Here is a 14799-nt window from a genome sequence, read left to right on the forward strand (position 1 = left end):
ATTGCCAAAGGAAAACAACAACAAAAGTAACAATCACGTCCTATGCAACAAAGTAGATCTCCTGGACACTTTGTTGGTCGCAGTCGGATCTACAAGAGTTTAAAGGTAACAATTTTGTAGAAGGGGGGATGAATACAAAAAAAACAACTTTCACTTTTTAAAATCCTTTATTGATAAAGAAGATCAGTACAGAATTTTACAGATGGTTTGCGGAAAAGATAAGATACATAACTTATCTAAACAATCAAAGAAACACACAAGATACAGAAAACAGAAAAGAAAATACTTGCTAAAAGAAAAGGTTAAGAAGTCTGGTGTTCTTCAATGGTTAGAGTGGTTTAGAGGGAGAGTTGAGAAGGAAGAACTTCTTAGGTATTTATACCCTTTGCATTAAATGCAGTTCAGACGGTACAAAGTACGTGGCAAGCTTCTAGAGGTGAGGTTGTTCTTTGTTACAGATATATAGGCTTTTGCCATATATGAACAGTAGTCTTTCAAAAAGTAAGTAAGCATGCTTGAAGACAATAGAATGGCTCCGTACAAGTACTATACTTTGAGAGGTATGAGTTTGTCCTTTGCATGTAGAAGGATAAGACAAAAGCTAATCTCATTTAACAAGATTCATCTGATCGCTGACACTGGAATAACACTGAGGTTTCTTCAGTGCTCGCTGAATCTTGAGTAGATTTCACACTTGTGCAGACAGGCTTGTTATCACTGAAAAATGCATCAGATCATGAACTTGCTTGTCTCTGTCTTAAGCTTTATCTTCAATATCACTGAAGGTTATGTGATGTGAGTTTTGTCTTCCTGATAAATACTTGTCTCTGAGAGAAATACAATATATGATTAGTGATCACTGAACAGACTTAGTGATGATCGCTGAAGCTGAATAAAGAGATAGTACATTTCGTAAAATAAAAAGGATCATCATCAAATCACTGAAAGAGAATGACACATGACCGGTTTAATGGAAATCCGGTCACCACATGACCGGTTTAGAGTTAATCCGGTCACTTCTTGACCGGTTTAGTTGAAATTCGATCAACATTTGACCGGTTTAAGACAGTATCCGCACAAAGTATATTGATATTCATATTCAAGCAGTTTCAAATAGTATTGAAATTAAATGCTAACCTTTGATACTCAAAGCATAAAACACTCACCTTAGAATTTTGAAGTTGACTGGATTTCTGCCTGATCTAATTCTCCAAAATCTGCTTTCAAAACCCCTTTTTAGAAAGTATGTGAGTCCCAAAACTTTCTCTATCCTTTCTTCTTACTATTTATAGTAAGAGAAAAACCATAGGGGTGGCACATACTGCCGACTCCCCCCTTTTTCCATCAAAACTTTAATTTAACTTTATGCACCTACCCATACACACATATATATATATATATATATATATATATTCCAACATCTCAAACCAAAACTTGTAACCGGAATATTACAACATTCCCTCCTTAAAAGAATTCTGTCCCGGAATTCCATTTAAGTAAAAAGGTAGGGATATTTCATCCGCATCTCTGATTCCGATTCCCAAGTGGCGTCTGGTCCTTTATGATAACGCTACTGAACCTTTACTAAGCCGATTTCTTTATTTCGCAACTTCTTCACTTTGTAGTCAGTAATTAGTTCAGAGGTTTCTTCAAAGCACATTCTTTCATTCACCTTAATTTCGGGTAGCGGCACTGCTATAACTGGACTTATTAGACACTTCCTCAAATTTGACACATGAAACGTGTCATGGATCCCACTTAATTCTAAAGGAAGTTCTAACTTGTAGGCTACTTCCCCAACTCTTTTAATGATAGGGAATGGTCCAATGTACCTCGGACTTAACTTTCCCTTCTTACCAAAACGTAYCATTCCTTTCCATGGCAATACCTTTAACATTACTCTATCACCTTCTTGGAATTCAATCGGCTTCCGACGTTTATCTGCATAACTTCTTTGTCTATCATGTGCCGCTTTCATTCATTCTCGTATTACTCCAATTTTAGCTGCAGTTTGCTGAACTAATTCAGGCCCAGCTAACTGTTTTTCACCTATTTCATTCCAACACAAAGGAGTTCGACATTTGCGTCCATACAAAACCTCAAAAGGTGCTGCCTGAATACTCGAATGGTAGCTATTGTTGTACGCAAATTCCATCAGAGCCAAATGACTATCCCATGACCCTCCAAAATCAATAACACATGCTCTCAGCATATCTTCTAATATTTGGATAGTTCGTTCACTTTGTTCATCAGTCTGAGGGTGATAAGTTGTACTTAGCTTAATTTGCGAACCAATTTCTCCTTGGAAGCTCTTCCAAAACATAGAAGTGAACCGACTATCTCTATCAGAAACGATTGACAGAGGAACACCATGGCGTGACACTATCTCATCAATGTATAGTTTTGTCAATCTCTCCATTGAATATGACTCTTTCATAGGTAATAAGTGTGCAGATTTGGATAACCGATCTACTATCACCCATATAGCATCATAACCTTTTGATGTTCTCGGCAATTTGGTTATGAAATCCATAGTGATGTGATCCCACTTCCATACTGGAATTTCTAAGGATTGTAACTTACCATAGGGGCGTTGGTGTTCAATCTTTACCTGAAGACATGTTAGGCATTGCTCAACATGCTTAGCTATATTCTTCTTCATACCTGTCCACCAATAGTGTTGCTTCAAATCTCGATACATTTTATTTGTACCTGGATGAATTGCAAAACGTGACTTATAAGCCTCACCCAATATACGTTTTCTGAGATCACCATAGCATGGTACCCAAATTATATTCTGGAATTTCCAAAACTCTCTATCATCTTTCACAAATTCAGATACCAATCCACCTAATCTTTCTTGTTTAACTTTATCCTCCTTCATTGCCTCACGCTGGAATTTTCGCAATTCTTCCTGAATACTGGGTAACAATCCAACTCGTAAAGCTATAGCTTTGATAGTTTCACTTTTCTCTTGTCGACTTAGTGCATCGGCCACTACGTTTGCCTTTCCAGGGTGATACAAAATTTAACAATCATAATCATTTACCAATTCCAACCATCTTCTTTGACGCATATTTAGATCTTTCTGATGAAATAAATGTTGCAAGCTATTATGATATGTGAAAATTTGACATTTTGTTTCGTATATGTAGTGCCTCCATATCTTCAAAGCGAATACTACTGCCGCTAACTCCATATCATGAGTAGGATACTGCCTTTCATGATCTTTTAATTGTTTGGAAGCATACGCTATTACCTTTCCACATTGCATCAGTACACAACCCAAACCCATCTTTGATGCATCACTATATACCACAAAATCTTCCATTCCATCTGGCAGAGATATAATTGGTGCACTGCATAACTTGTCCTTTAACATCTGAAAGGCCTGAGCTTGCACTTCGCCCCACTCATATTTCACATTCTTCTTGGTCAGCTTCGTTAATGGAGTAGCTGTACGAGAGAAATTCTGAATAAACTTACGATAATACCCAGCTAATCCTAGAAAACTTCTGACTTCAGTTGGAGTCTTTGGGGCTTCCCATTTTTCAATAGCTTCAATCTTTAAAGGATCCACCTTAATACCTTCTTTTGAGATAACATGCCCCACAAACTGAACTTCTCGTAGCCAAAATTCAAACTTTGACATCTTGCCATACAATTTCTCTTGTTTCAACAATTCCAGAAGTAATCTCAAATAATGAGCATGCTCTTCTTCCGATCGAGAATATATCAGAATATCGTCAATAAAGACAATCACAAATTTATTAAGATAGGGACAACACACCCTATTCATCATGTCCATGAAGGCTGCAGGCGCATTTGTGAGTCCAAATGGTATAACCAGAAATTCATAATGACCATAACGTGTACGGAATGCTGTTTTCGACACATCTTCATTCCGAATTTTCAATTGATGATAACCAGATCGTAAATCAATCTTTGAAAAAGAAGTAGCCCCAACCAATTGATCAAACAAATTATCAATTCTTGGGAGAGGATACTTATTTTTGATTGTCAGTTTATTCAACTCCCGATAATCAATGCACATCCTCATTGATACATCATTCTTTTTCACAAAAAGCACCGATGCATCCCACGGGGAAGTACTTGGTCGGATAAAACCTTTATCCAACAATTATTTCAATTGAGACATTAACTCCTTTAATTCAGAAGGAGCTAATCTATATGGTGCACGTGCAACGGGTGCTGCTCCAGGAAGCAATTCTATTTGGAACTTAATCGTTCGATCCGGAGGTAGACTTACCAAATCTTCTGGAAATACTTCTAGAAATTCTCTCACGATTGGGATGTCTTCCATCTTTCCTTTTTCTTTCTTCATATATACAGCATATGCAAGAAAACTAACACATCCCTTATGTACATATTTTCGAGCCTTTAAAACCGAGATAAGACTAGAGTAGCGATCCCGTCGATCCCCATAAATCATAACCTTTCCTTTTTCCGGTAAGTCTATATGGATCATCTTCTCATTACAGACTATGTTGGCTTGGTTTCTAGCTAACCAATCCATGCCTATAATTATATCAAATTCCCTTAAAGGCAAAGGAAATAATTGTATAGGCACCTCACATCCTTCTATACTTATAAAGCATTCATCAATTATTTCCTTAACCAAAACTTCACTATCATTTGTTGTTTCCACAATTAGATCCTCACTCAATGCCTTAGATTCTAAATGTGCGCAATTAACAAATGATGGTGACACAAAAGAACGATTTGCACCCGAGTCAAATAAAACTTTGGCACATACTGAATTAATAAAGAATGTACCTGTCACCACTTCAGGGTGCTCTTCTGCCTCTCCTTTCGTTATCTGAAAGGCTCTCCCTCTTGCAGACTCCCCATGTCTTATCTCTCCTCGACCACTTGAATTAACACGATTATCCATTTGTCCACGACCTGTTGGCACATGACTAGGTCCTCGGCCCCCAGAATATCCAGATCCCCGACCTCCACCAAAACCAGTCCCTCGTTTCTTTGCTTGTGGACAATCAGCGTTTACATGTTGAGATGAATTACAAGTAAAACATCTTCACGTCATCCGACAGTCTCGAGCAATATGTCCTGGTTCCTGACATTAAAAACATACTCGAGATTTTGTATTGCAATTTCCCTTATGTATTTTATGACATCGGGTACACGCCCTATCAGCAAACCTTGAGACGGGTCGATTCAAATTTTCCATAAACCTTGGTTTACGGAAATCAGTCATTATAGCTTCCCCCTTTCTTTTCTCTCCAACCTTTTCTTGTGGTTGCCGGTTAATGTCTTGCTCCAGTATTTCAGCAGCATCAACTGCCGCTTGAAATGTTGTCGGATTCGTGGATATCACATACTTCCGGAGATTAGATTCTAAACCCCAGATGTACTTTCTTACTTTACTGTTTTCCGATATAATGTAAGCTTCAGCGAATCGGGATTGTTCCATAAAGACTTCCGTATACTGGCGGACTGACATGTTTCCTTGTTCAAGACGAAGGAAATCATCTTCTAACTTTCGCACTGCCGCTTCAGGACAATACTGCACTTTAAACTTGATCACAAATTCTTCCCACAGTATGGTTTTCAAAATGTTGGGATCTGAACTTGACAAAACTTCCCACCAGTATAAAGCACTTGATCTTAAACGAGATACAACAAACCTGACTTTATCTTCTTCTGCACTTTTACTAACCTGCAGACTCAACTCAATTTCTTTAAGCCAACACATGGCTTTAACAGGATCACGCTCACCAGAAAACTTGGGAGGTTTACAAGCAAGAAACATTTTAATATCTCCTCCTTTATGTACTGAGGATGAAGTGAGAGGTACAGATGTACCAGTTACCGGGGTACTAGCTCCGTTTTCTTCCTGCTGATCAGGTTCCCTTAAAATTTCTGGATGATTTGGAGACGAACGTCCCAACAAATTTACCAAGCTCTCTTGAAACTTTTCTAATTCAGCTGCCAGCATTTCTTGAGTAATAAATCCGGGATCAGAAACATTGTGTCCACCCCTTGCTTTTCCTCTACCACGGCCAGACATTGAACTTTCTTGGGCCGAGACTTCCTGTTCCCCATGAGTTTCTTGTCTAGCACCTCTACCTCTTACTCGACCCCTACTGCGACTTCGTGTTTCAATCGTCATTACATTTTCCAGATCTTCCCCTTGAGTCACATTTCTTCTTCCCCGACCTCTTCCATAATCAGTAGAGGTCCTTTCTGATTGATTGGGATTATCTGCCATTTCTCAGTGTAAAACTTTTTCTCTCACATTTAAACACATATGATTATTCTCATAATCAAAACATAATAACACATTTATCCTCAAGTCTATCCATAACTCAGATTATATCAGTCATATATAATCTATCTTTCTCATAATAGGTTCAACTATAATATATTCCATTGTTCATAGACCCAGTGAAACCTATTATCATAACTTCCGCACCTCTAGTTTAAGTCTAAGTATTTCGCAAATACCCAGATCCCTTAAACTATGGCTCTGATACCAACTGTAACAACCCACAAAACCCATGTATAGATAATCCACATACACATTCTCATATCACATAATATAGTATTGTTTACAAAACAAGGGCTAACAAAAACTTTCTAATATACATTTATGAATAACTAATTTCATCGTTTATATTTTTCCCTTTCCTTTGTTCTGTGATGTATGATGACCTGCAAAACATGTTAGTCCAACAACTGAGCGTTAGACCCATAGGGTCTAGTGAGTGTACAGATCTCAAACAAATAATATACTTTCCAAACTAGCAGTCTAGAATCAAACCTGTACAGATATAAATATTTATCTATTTCTCTCGCGGTTACACCGCCATTTCACTTCTCTCGCGGTTACACCGCCATTTCATCTATCTCGCGGTTACACCGTCATTTCATCTCTAAACCATATTGAAATAAAATTCAAGCAACTTATAGCCGGATTTTATGTCCGGTCAACCTTATCCGGATATAAAATCCGGACAATCAATTAGAATGAAAAGAGGATAAATTAGACGTGGCTTTGAGCGGTTTAGCTCTAAATCGGTTAAAATAGGAACGGTTTAGTTTTAAATCGGCTAACCCTTGAGCGATTTAGGACATTCACCGAATGACATATGACCAGTTTAATGGAAATCCGATCACCACCTGACTGGTTTAGAGTTAATCCGGTCACTTCTTGACCGGTTTAGTTCAAATCCGATCAACATTTGACCGGTTTAAGACAGTATCCGCACAAAGTATATTGATATTCATATTCAAGCAGTTTCAAATAGTATTGAAATTAAATGCTAACCTTTGATACTCAAAGCATAAAACACTCACCTTAGAATTTTGAAGTTGACCGGATTTCTGCCTGATCTAATTCTCCAAAATCTGCTTCCAAAACCCCTTTTTAGAAAGTATGTGAGTCCAAAATCTTTCTCTATCCTTTCTTCTTACTATTTATAGTAAGAGAAAAACCATGGGGGCGGCACATACAGCCGACTCCCCCCTTTTTCCATCAAAACTTTAATTTAACTTTATGCACCTACACATACAYATWYMTATATATATATATATATATATATATATATATATATATATATTCCAGCAWCTCAAACCAAAACTTGTAACCCGAATATTACAACCTGCGTCTGGGATCTGAGGCTCAGAGTCCTCCTCCTCATCATCATCTTCATCGCCAACATTTGTAAATGCAGAGGTGGAAGGATGAAGGTCTTTATGGTTAGCAGCAGTAACCACGGTATCATCCTCATCGATGGCTTCAGGGGTATTCTCCCTGACATCCTCAGCAGGAAAGTCTCATGCCTTTTCCACAGCCTTCTCCCCAAGGTCCTTTCCATTAGCCTTCTCTCCCTTTTTGTTATCATCAACATTATTACCTGAGTGAGGGAGGCGAGGAATGAGGTCTTGCAGCTTTAGCTCCATGGAGGCAATAGCTTCGGCCTGTTGAAGGTTGAGTTCAACGACCATGTCTAGCTGATGAAGGTTAGCTTCTCTGAATGAGGGTTTAGGGACAAGTGATTGCTAAGTCTAAAAATGTTGTATGCAAGTTCTTGTGTTTAATGTGTTTTAATATGCTTTATAGTGTTAGTTTACATGTTTTTTAAGCTTGTTTGTTCTTTGTATTCATAGGCATAAATATGTTGTTAGTTGGTTGGTAGTTAATTCAGTTAGTGAGTGATTCATTCCTAGCATCTTTGAGAAAATCTTGTATATGTGAGATCAGTGAGAAAGAGCTCAAGAACACTGTACTTTGACTTCATATCAATAGACATGCCGACATAAACATTTCTACAATTTTGTGTTCTTGATCTTGATCTTTACTATTATAGACTTGAATCTGGGATCTACAATTGGTATCAGAGCAAACAGATTAAATCTGTATTGGTTTTGGAAATGAATTAAATGTGAATTGTTTGAATTTTGGATCGAAACTTTCTGGTTTTAGTTCGTAATCTTTTATGATTATTTTGATCTGTTTTTGGTTTAATCGAATGCTTTAAAAGTGTTTCTGCATTAATTTCGACTCATTCTGTGTAAGTTTTTCCATTCAATTTGGAATTTTTTTTGATCGATTTTGGCATTTTCATTGAAGAAGCTGTTAGAACAGTCTTTATCGCCCATTGAATATTCAACGAGCGATATTCATACTCTCATCGCCCGTTGAATCTGCTTTTGAATCTTCATCGCCTAAAGTGTTGGACGATAAAGTTTGTTCATTGCCCAAGTAATAGATCATCACCCAAGTCTGCTTATTGCTCATTATTTATGAAAATTTTGTCTAAGTGTTGGATTTTCACGCCCATGGCATAGACGATAAGGGCTTTCATCAGACAAAGCCCTGCCCGATAAACCTGTAAGTCGCCCAACATTTGAGCAGATTGTATTTTATGCTTCATCTCCCAAAGAGGTGAGGGATAACCTTTATTATCGCCCTAAGAGTTGAGTGATAAATCATCTCATCGTCTACTTTGTTGCCCGATAAGCTTGCTCATCGCCTGCTGTGTTATATGATAAACATTCCTCATCACCCAAAGAGTGAGCGGATTCCTTGGTGAGCAATAACCAATTTGACTGATATCTTGGTGAGCGATAACCCTAGCGGGACCCCGTGCTAAGTCGTAGGAGGGGGACATTATTATGAGGATTCCAAACCAGTTCAAGATTATTTTCTGAACGATCATATTCAAGTCAATTATGTCAAGATGTCAAGCAATAGATCATAATCTTATTCAAATCTTAGAATATTTCTGAGCTAAGAGTTTGAATATATGAACAAAGAATTTAGAATTCTGAAAGACATGATGAAAGTTGAATGAGTTGTAGCTGAAAGATTCAGGGAATAAAGTTTTAGCTATCAAGGACTGTGTGAAAGTCTAAAAGAAGAGAAAGAAATTCTTAGAAAAAAAAAAAGAACAGATTAGATCTGATTTAGGAAAACAAATTGATTCACTTAAAAAGAGTTTGGGTGAAACATAGGGTGAAAGATTCAACATCCAGATGAAATTTGATATAATTCATAAAAAAAGAGTAACATTACATGAGAAAATAAAACAGTTGGAGGAAACTCTTTATAATATAAATCAATTTGAGCAAACACTGAAAATTTTAATAAAGCAAACCCAAACATCCAAGATTTTATAATCCTCAAGTGGGTTTGGGATTTATTGAGTCTGATGTTTTGAAAAAGACCACAAAATTTTTGTACGATTTTAATGAAAGGGGGACCGCAATTTTTTTATCCATTTTGTTCGAGAAATTTTCATTAAGTCGGAATTTGAATCATCTATATCTTCTAAATGTGATATGAGCAAATCAGATGAAGAAAGTTTTTAAACACCGAATTTCAAAATTGTGGGATTGAAATATGATGATTTAAACTCTAGTTATGCAACTAGAAAACTTGAATTTTCTCATTCTGAAATTGAATCATTTTATCACACAAAAAGTTTTAACTTTTCTTCAAAATTTGAGTCACAAAATGAAAAATCTTCTAAGTTTGATGATTTTGAAAAAGTTCTCTATGACTCATCCTGAATTTGAATCAGAGGTGATTTATGATTTTGATTTGACTGAAAATAATATTGAGCAAAATGATTCTAATCCTGAATTTGACTAAAATTTAAAATTTCTGCTTTAGGGAAGCAAATCTCTGAACTTGAGGCAGCTTTAAAGTCCTAAAAGAGATATATGAAACAACCTCAAAATGAATTTTCACTTAAAGTTAAAGAGCTTAAGGATGAAATTTCTAAACTGACCATGCGACTTTTTTGTAAAGATAAAATGCATGAGTCAAATTTACAAAAGATCCAAGATCTCGAGAATGATTTAAATTCCAGTTTTGATGAAAGAACCAATCTAATGAGTCAAATCATGAATCTTGATAAGGTTATAAAAAATCCTTTAAGTTCATATTTTAAAATTTTAGTGATTCATTCTCAAATTGATTCTCAAATCAAATCCACTATTATTGATAAAATCAATTTTGATGAAAATGTTTTTGAAATTGGAGAGTCTTCAGGCATAAAATCCAAATATGATTTTATGACTTCTCCTAAATCTGAAAAATCTGAAAAGTCTGGGTGCTCAATTGTTAAATCCTCTGTGAAATTCAAATTTTTATTTGTGGCAACAGTGAAAGCTAAATTGCAAGATGACTAAGAATGAAGGAAGAGAGATGACTTACAGAAGAAAACTGTGAACTTTTCAAAAATTAATTCTTCTTTAAAGAATCCAAATCCTAAGCCTGGTAGTTGTAAATGTGCTTTATTCACTAAGAGGAAATGTAATCTGATGTTGATTTGAAAATTCTAAAACATTTTACTTATTCAGATATATTATCCTTAGCTCCAAAACATTTACATTACAACTATTGTGGTTACAATTCTTTCATCATCTATGCTAAATGCAAATAGCATATCAGGTCTAAGAAGTTCAAATCTTTAGCTGCTCCTTCACATAAGTCTACAACTGAATATGGTCCTTCGATAAATAAGAAAAGTGCTTCAAAGAAAAAAAAAATTTCAAAAGTAAAATTTCAAAAAGAGGAACCATATTTTGTTGATGTAAATTGTTTTGGAAGTGGGTTCCAAAACAAAGACATGAATGGTGCGTAAAATATGTATCTACTAATTTGTTTAATTCTAACCCAGATGTTCCAAAGTGATTTTTGTGCAGACCTCTAGATAAACCAGTCTAGAACTCGGACTTCAACGATTTAGCTTCTAAATATTTTAGTTTAGAACCCGTTCTTCATTGTTGTGACTTTTGAACAAAATAGTTCAGGACTCAAGCTACAATGTCAGAAATTCAAGTTGTTAATGATGAGTATAAAGATCAGAATAATCATACTAATGTTTATCCTCCATATTGTACACAAGAAAATAGATCATCCTATGAACATGTCAAGGGGGAGTCTCTAAAATGCTGATCTGTTTGTGTATGAGCTAAATTCAAGGGGGAGCACATCAAAATCATTATTCTATCTAATCTGAAACTCAGGTATATTTTTCCGAACTTTAAATCTTTATATGATTAGAAGAATGACAACTTCTAGGTATATCAAAATGTTTTCTTAAGTGTTCAAACCACTTCTTTAAACTCAAAATGATTTTATTATTCTTAGAAGTGTGATTTTAAATGATTTTCATTTTACTTTTGTTTATAACGAGTACCATCTCTGATCAGGTATTTCATTGAGTAAATACTTGCGTATTTCCTCTTCATACATAATTCCAATACCTGATTCAGCTGTTCTTCAAAAAATTTATTATCATGTCTCTAAAATGCAATATTCATTTTCGATGATAATACACTCGTTTGAAATCAAATTTGTTTTTCTGATATTTTTGAAAATAATTCTTCATAGCTATACATTTCATAATTCTTTGAATGCTAAATTTGTTAATGTGTTCTTATAGATCTCCCTTCATTTCTCTCCACCTACATAATCTGATTTTTGAATAATTTCTTGAATATTCATCGTGTGCATAACTGCAATATATTTCTGATCAAACTCTTATGATCAAGTTTTATGAGTTTAATTGCATACATCATTTCATTGAGCTTACATGCAAAATTCTTAGGTGGGACTGAGTGCTTATCAAATAAACCTCTATGGACTATTAGAGCCAATATCCCTACCCAAGAGGAAAACCATACTGAGTGAGCTTAACTGAAAATGGCTTTCTATGAACCAATAATACCTTACAAGGAAAAATATTACAATGGTACAATTGGTTTTGGTAGGCTTAAACATAAAAGTTATACACTGAAAGAAAAGATAAAGATATACAAGATTTTACAAGACTGAAAAGTTTTCTAATCTAGATTGTCATAGCTGATGTAGTCAGAAAAATCTTCTCCTTGAATCTTTCTTCTGAGCATTTTTTTTAATCTTGCGGTCCATCATCTCTCCATACAGATCTTCGTTCAGCCAAGTTCGAAGATATGCAAGATGATCTATTGGGCAGAGATGGAACTCAGATACTCGCTGAAACCTGTATTGATTATCATAGTCAATCAACATAAGTCCATATTCAGGTTTCACTTCCACTGTGTTGGGAATATAGGGTCCCTTATTAGGCAGTGACAGATTCAACATTGAGATATATGGCTTCTTTTTATCCTTGAAGAGCTCATCCACTAATAATTTTGTTTCATGCTCGTTCTTATGGGATGCACTTTCTTCAGGATCAGAAAGCTTTCTTCTTCGAGAGGACTTATGTGGTAGAGGAGGAACCTCGATGATCTTCGACACCTTGTTGAATAGTTCGTTGAAAACTTCTTTAATATAAGCCTTGTGCTTGGATTTTGACTTCTGAATTGCCTGTCAAATCTTGAGCCATTCATAGAAACCATACTTATTGAGAAATGACGGATATTTAGTAACAACATCGTTGATCTCTTGGAAGATGACCTTTGAAACTAGAAGAGCACCATCTTTCATTCGACCACTGATAGTGAGGTTTGAGATTTTGTGAGTGCTCATCCTTGTTTAGATCCTTTCTCTGCACCATTTGAGGTCACGATCCTTTAGCTTTAGCATCAATTTTTCGTTCAATTCTGTTAAGAGTTGGGCTTGGACACTGAGAGGATCTTTCTGCTTGAACTTCCCTTCAGCAAGAGCTTGATCAACTAGAGTCTTGGCTAACTCCAGGCTGTCTTTAAGTTGTTGCTTCAGCTCTTGTTTAACTTTCAAGGATTCTTCACCTTCATTTTCAGAGAGAAAGTCGAACTCACCACATCCAAAGGTACGAAGAGGTATTTTCACTCTGGATTGGTCAAGTTGACTTATAAGTTGAGTCATTCTCAGGTGTTCTTCAACCTCTGAGCATACAAGTTTTCTAGACGACTTTCTTGGTATGAGGTTGCAGGCTTCATCTTCATCTTCATCATCCTCAAGGGTTTCAAAAGATGGAAGATGGGTTGAGATACCGAGAGTCGGTGTTACAAAGATAGATAGAGGTAGAAGGATAGAAAGTTCATCTTCTGAGATGACAGGTACAAACCTTGAAGTGTATGCAACCTCAGTCTGGCTGAGTACCCCAAGAAGTAGGGAAAGGTTTTCTTCAGTGACTCCTTTTTCTTTGCCAAAGGAGTGCTGGTGCGATGATCTCTCCCCTTGGGAAGCAAGTTCCCTGAAGTAGATTCATTTGGCAGGCTGTCTTGGAATGATCTGAATGGAGAAATCATCATCATCGTCATCATCATCACCATCAAGGTTAGTATTTGCATCTAGGATCTGAGGTTTAGAGTCTTCATCATCATCATCAACTTCACAACATTTGGAAATGTAGAGGTAGAAGGATAAAGGTCTTCATGGTCAGCAACAGTAACCACGAAATCATCATCATCGATGGTTTCAGGGGTATTCTTCCTGACATCCTCAGCAGGAAGGTCCAATGCCTTCTCCCCAAGATCAACAACCTTATCCCCCTCTTTTTCATCATAAATATTATTACCTGAGAGAGGGAGGCGAGAAACTAGGTCTTGCAACTTTAGCTCCATGGAGGCAATGGCTTCAGCCTATTGAAGGTTAAGTTCAACGACCATGTCCAGTTGATGACAATCAACTACTCTGAAGGAGGGTTCAGGGACATGTGCTGGTTGTTGAAGAAGTTGGAAAATCCATTCAAGGAGCTCACCATGCTTGGTAAGGTGAACCTGAACATCTTTAGTCTTGCTGGAGAGAGCAACGACAGCTTTAGAGTTTTGCTGGATTTCTGTCTTCATGGCGTTCAACTAATCTTTGACTTCACGAACCTCGGCTTGGACAATAGAGAAGCCGTGAGCCAGATCATCCTTTGAGGGCATTCCCTGTTGTACTTCGTCCATTTTGTCAAGAACGGTTGCAACAGCAGGGAGTAGTAGCTTGACATCCCCAACCATATCACATGCGTCAATCTCAGTGACTCGGGGTTCATTCTCCATTGGACCTGTACATACATACATACATACATATAAGGGCTTAATCATATATATATATATATATATATAGAGAGAGAGAGAGAGAAGTGATCAAATGAAAACCATCATCATTTGTACAAACCGTACAAACCACCCTCATACGTCGATTTTAATTGTTTAATCTTATGAAATTTTTTCATGAAATTGTTTAATCTTGTGAAATTATTTCATATAATACTTTTTTTGATGAATTTGTTTYATATATDGTWATGAAATTGTTTCATATAATATTTAATGAAATTTTAATGAAACTGTTTCATGTATTTCTCTAAAATTAAAATAATGAAGATGATAATATCCATGATTAAC

This window comes from Cynara cardunculus, assembly GCF_001531365.2.
Source record: "Cynara cardunculus var. scolymus isolate 2C chromosome LG 15, CcrdV1, whole genome shotgun sequence".
In the NCBI taxonomy this organism is placed as follows: domain Eukaryota; kingdom Viridiplantae; phylum Streptophyta; class Magnoliopsida; order Asterales; family Asteraceae; genus Cynara; species Cynara cardunculus.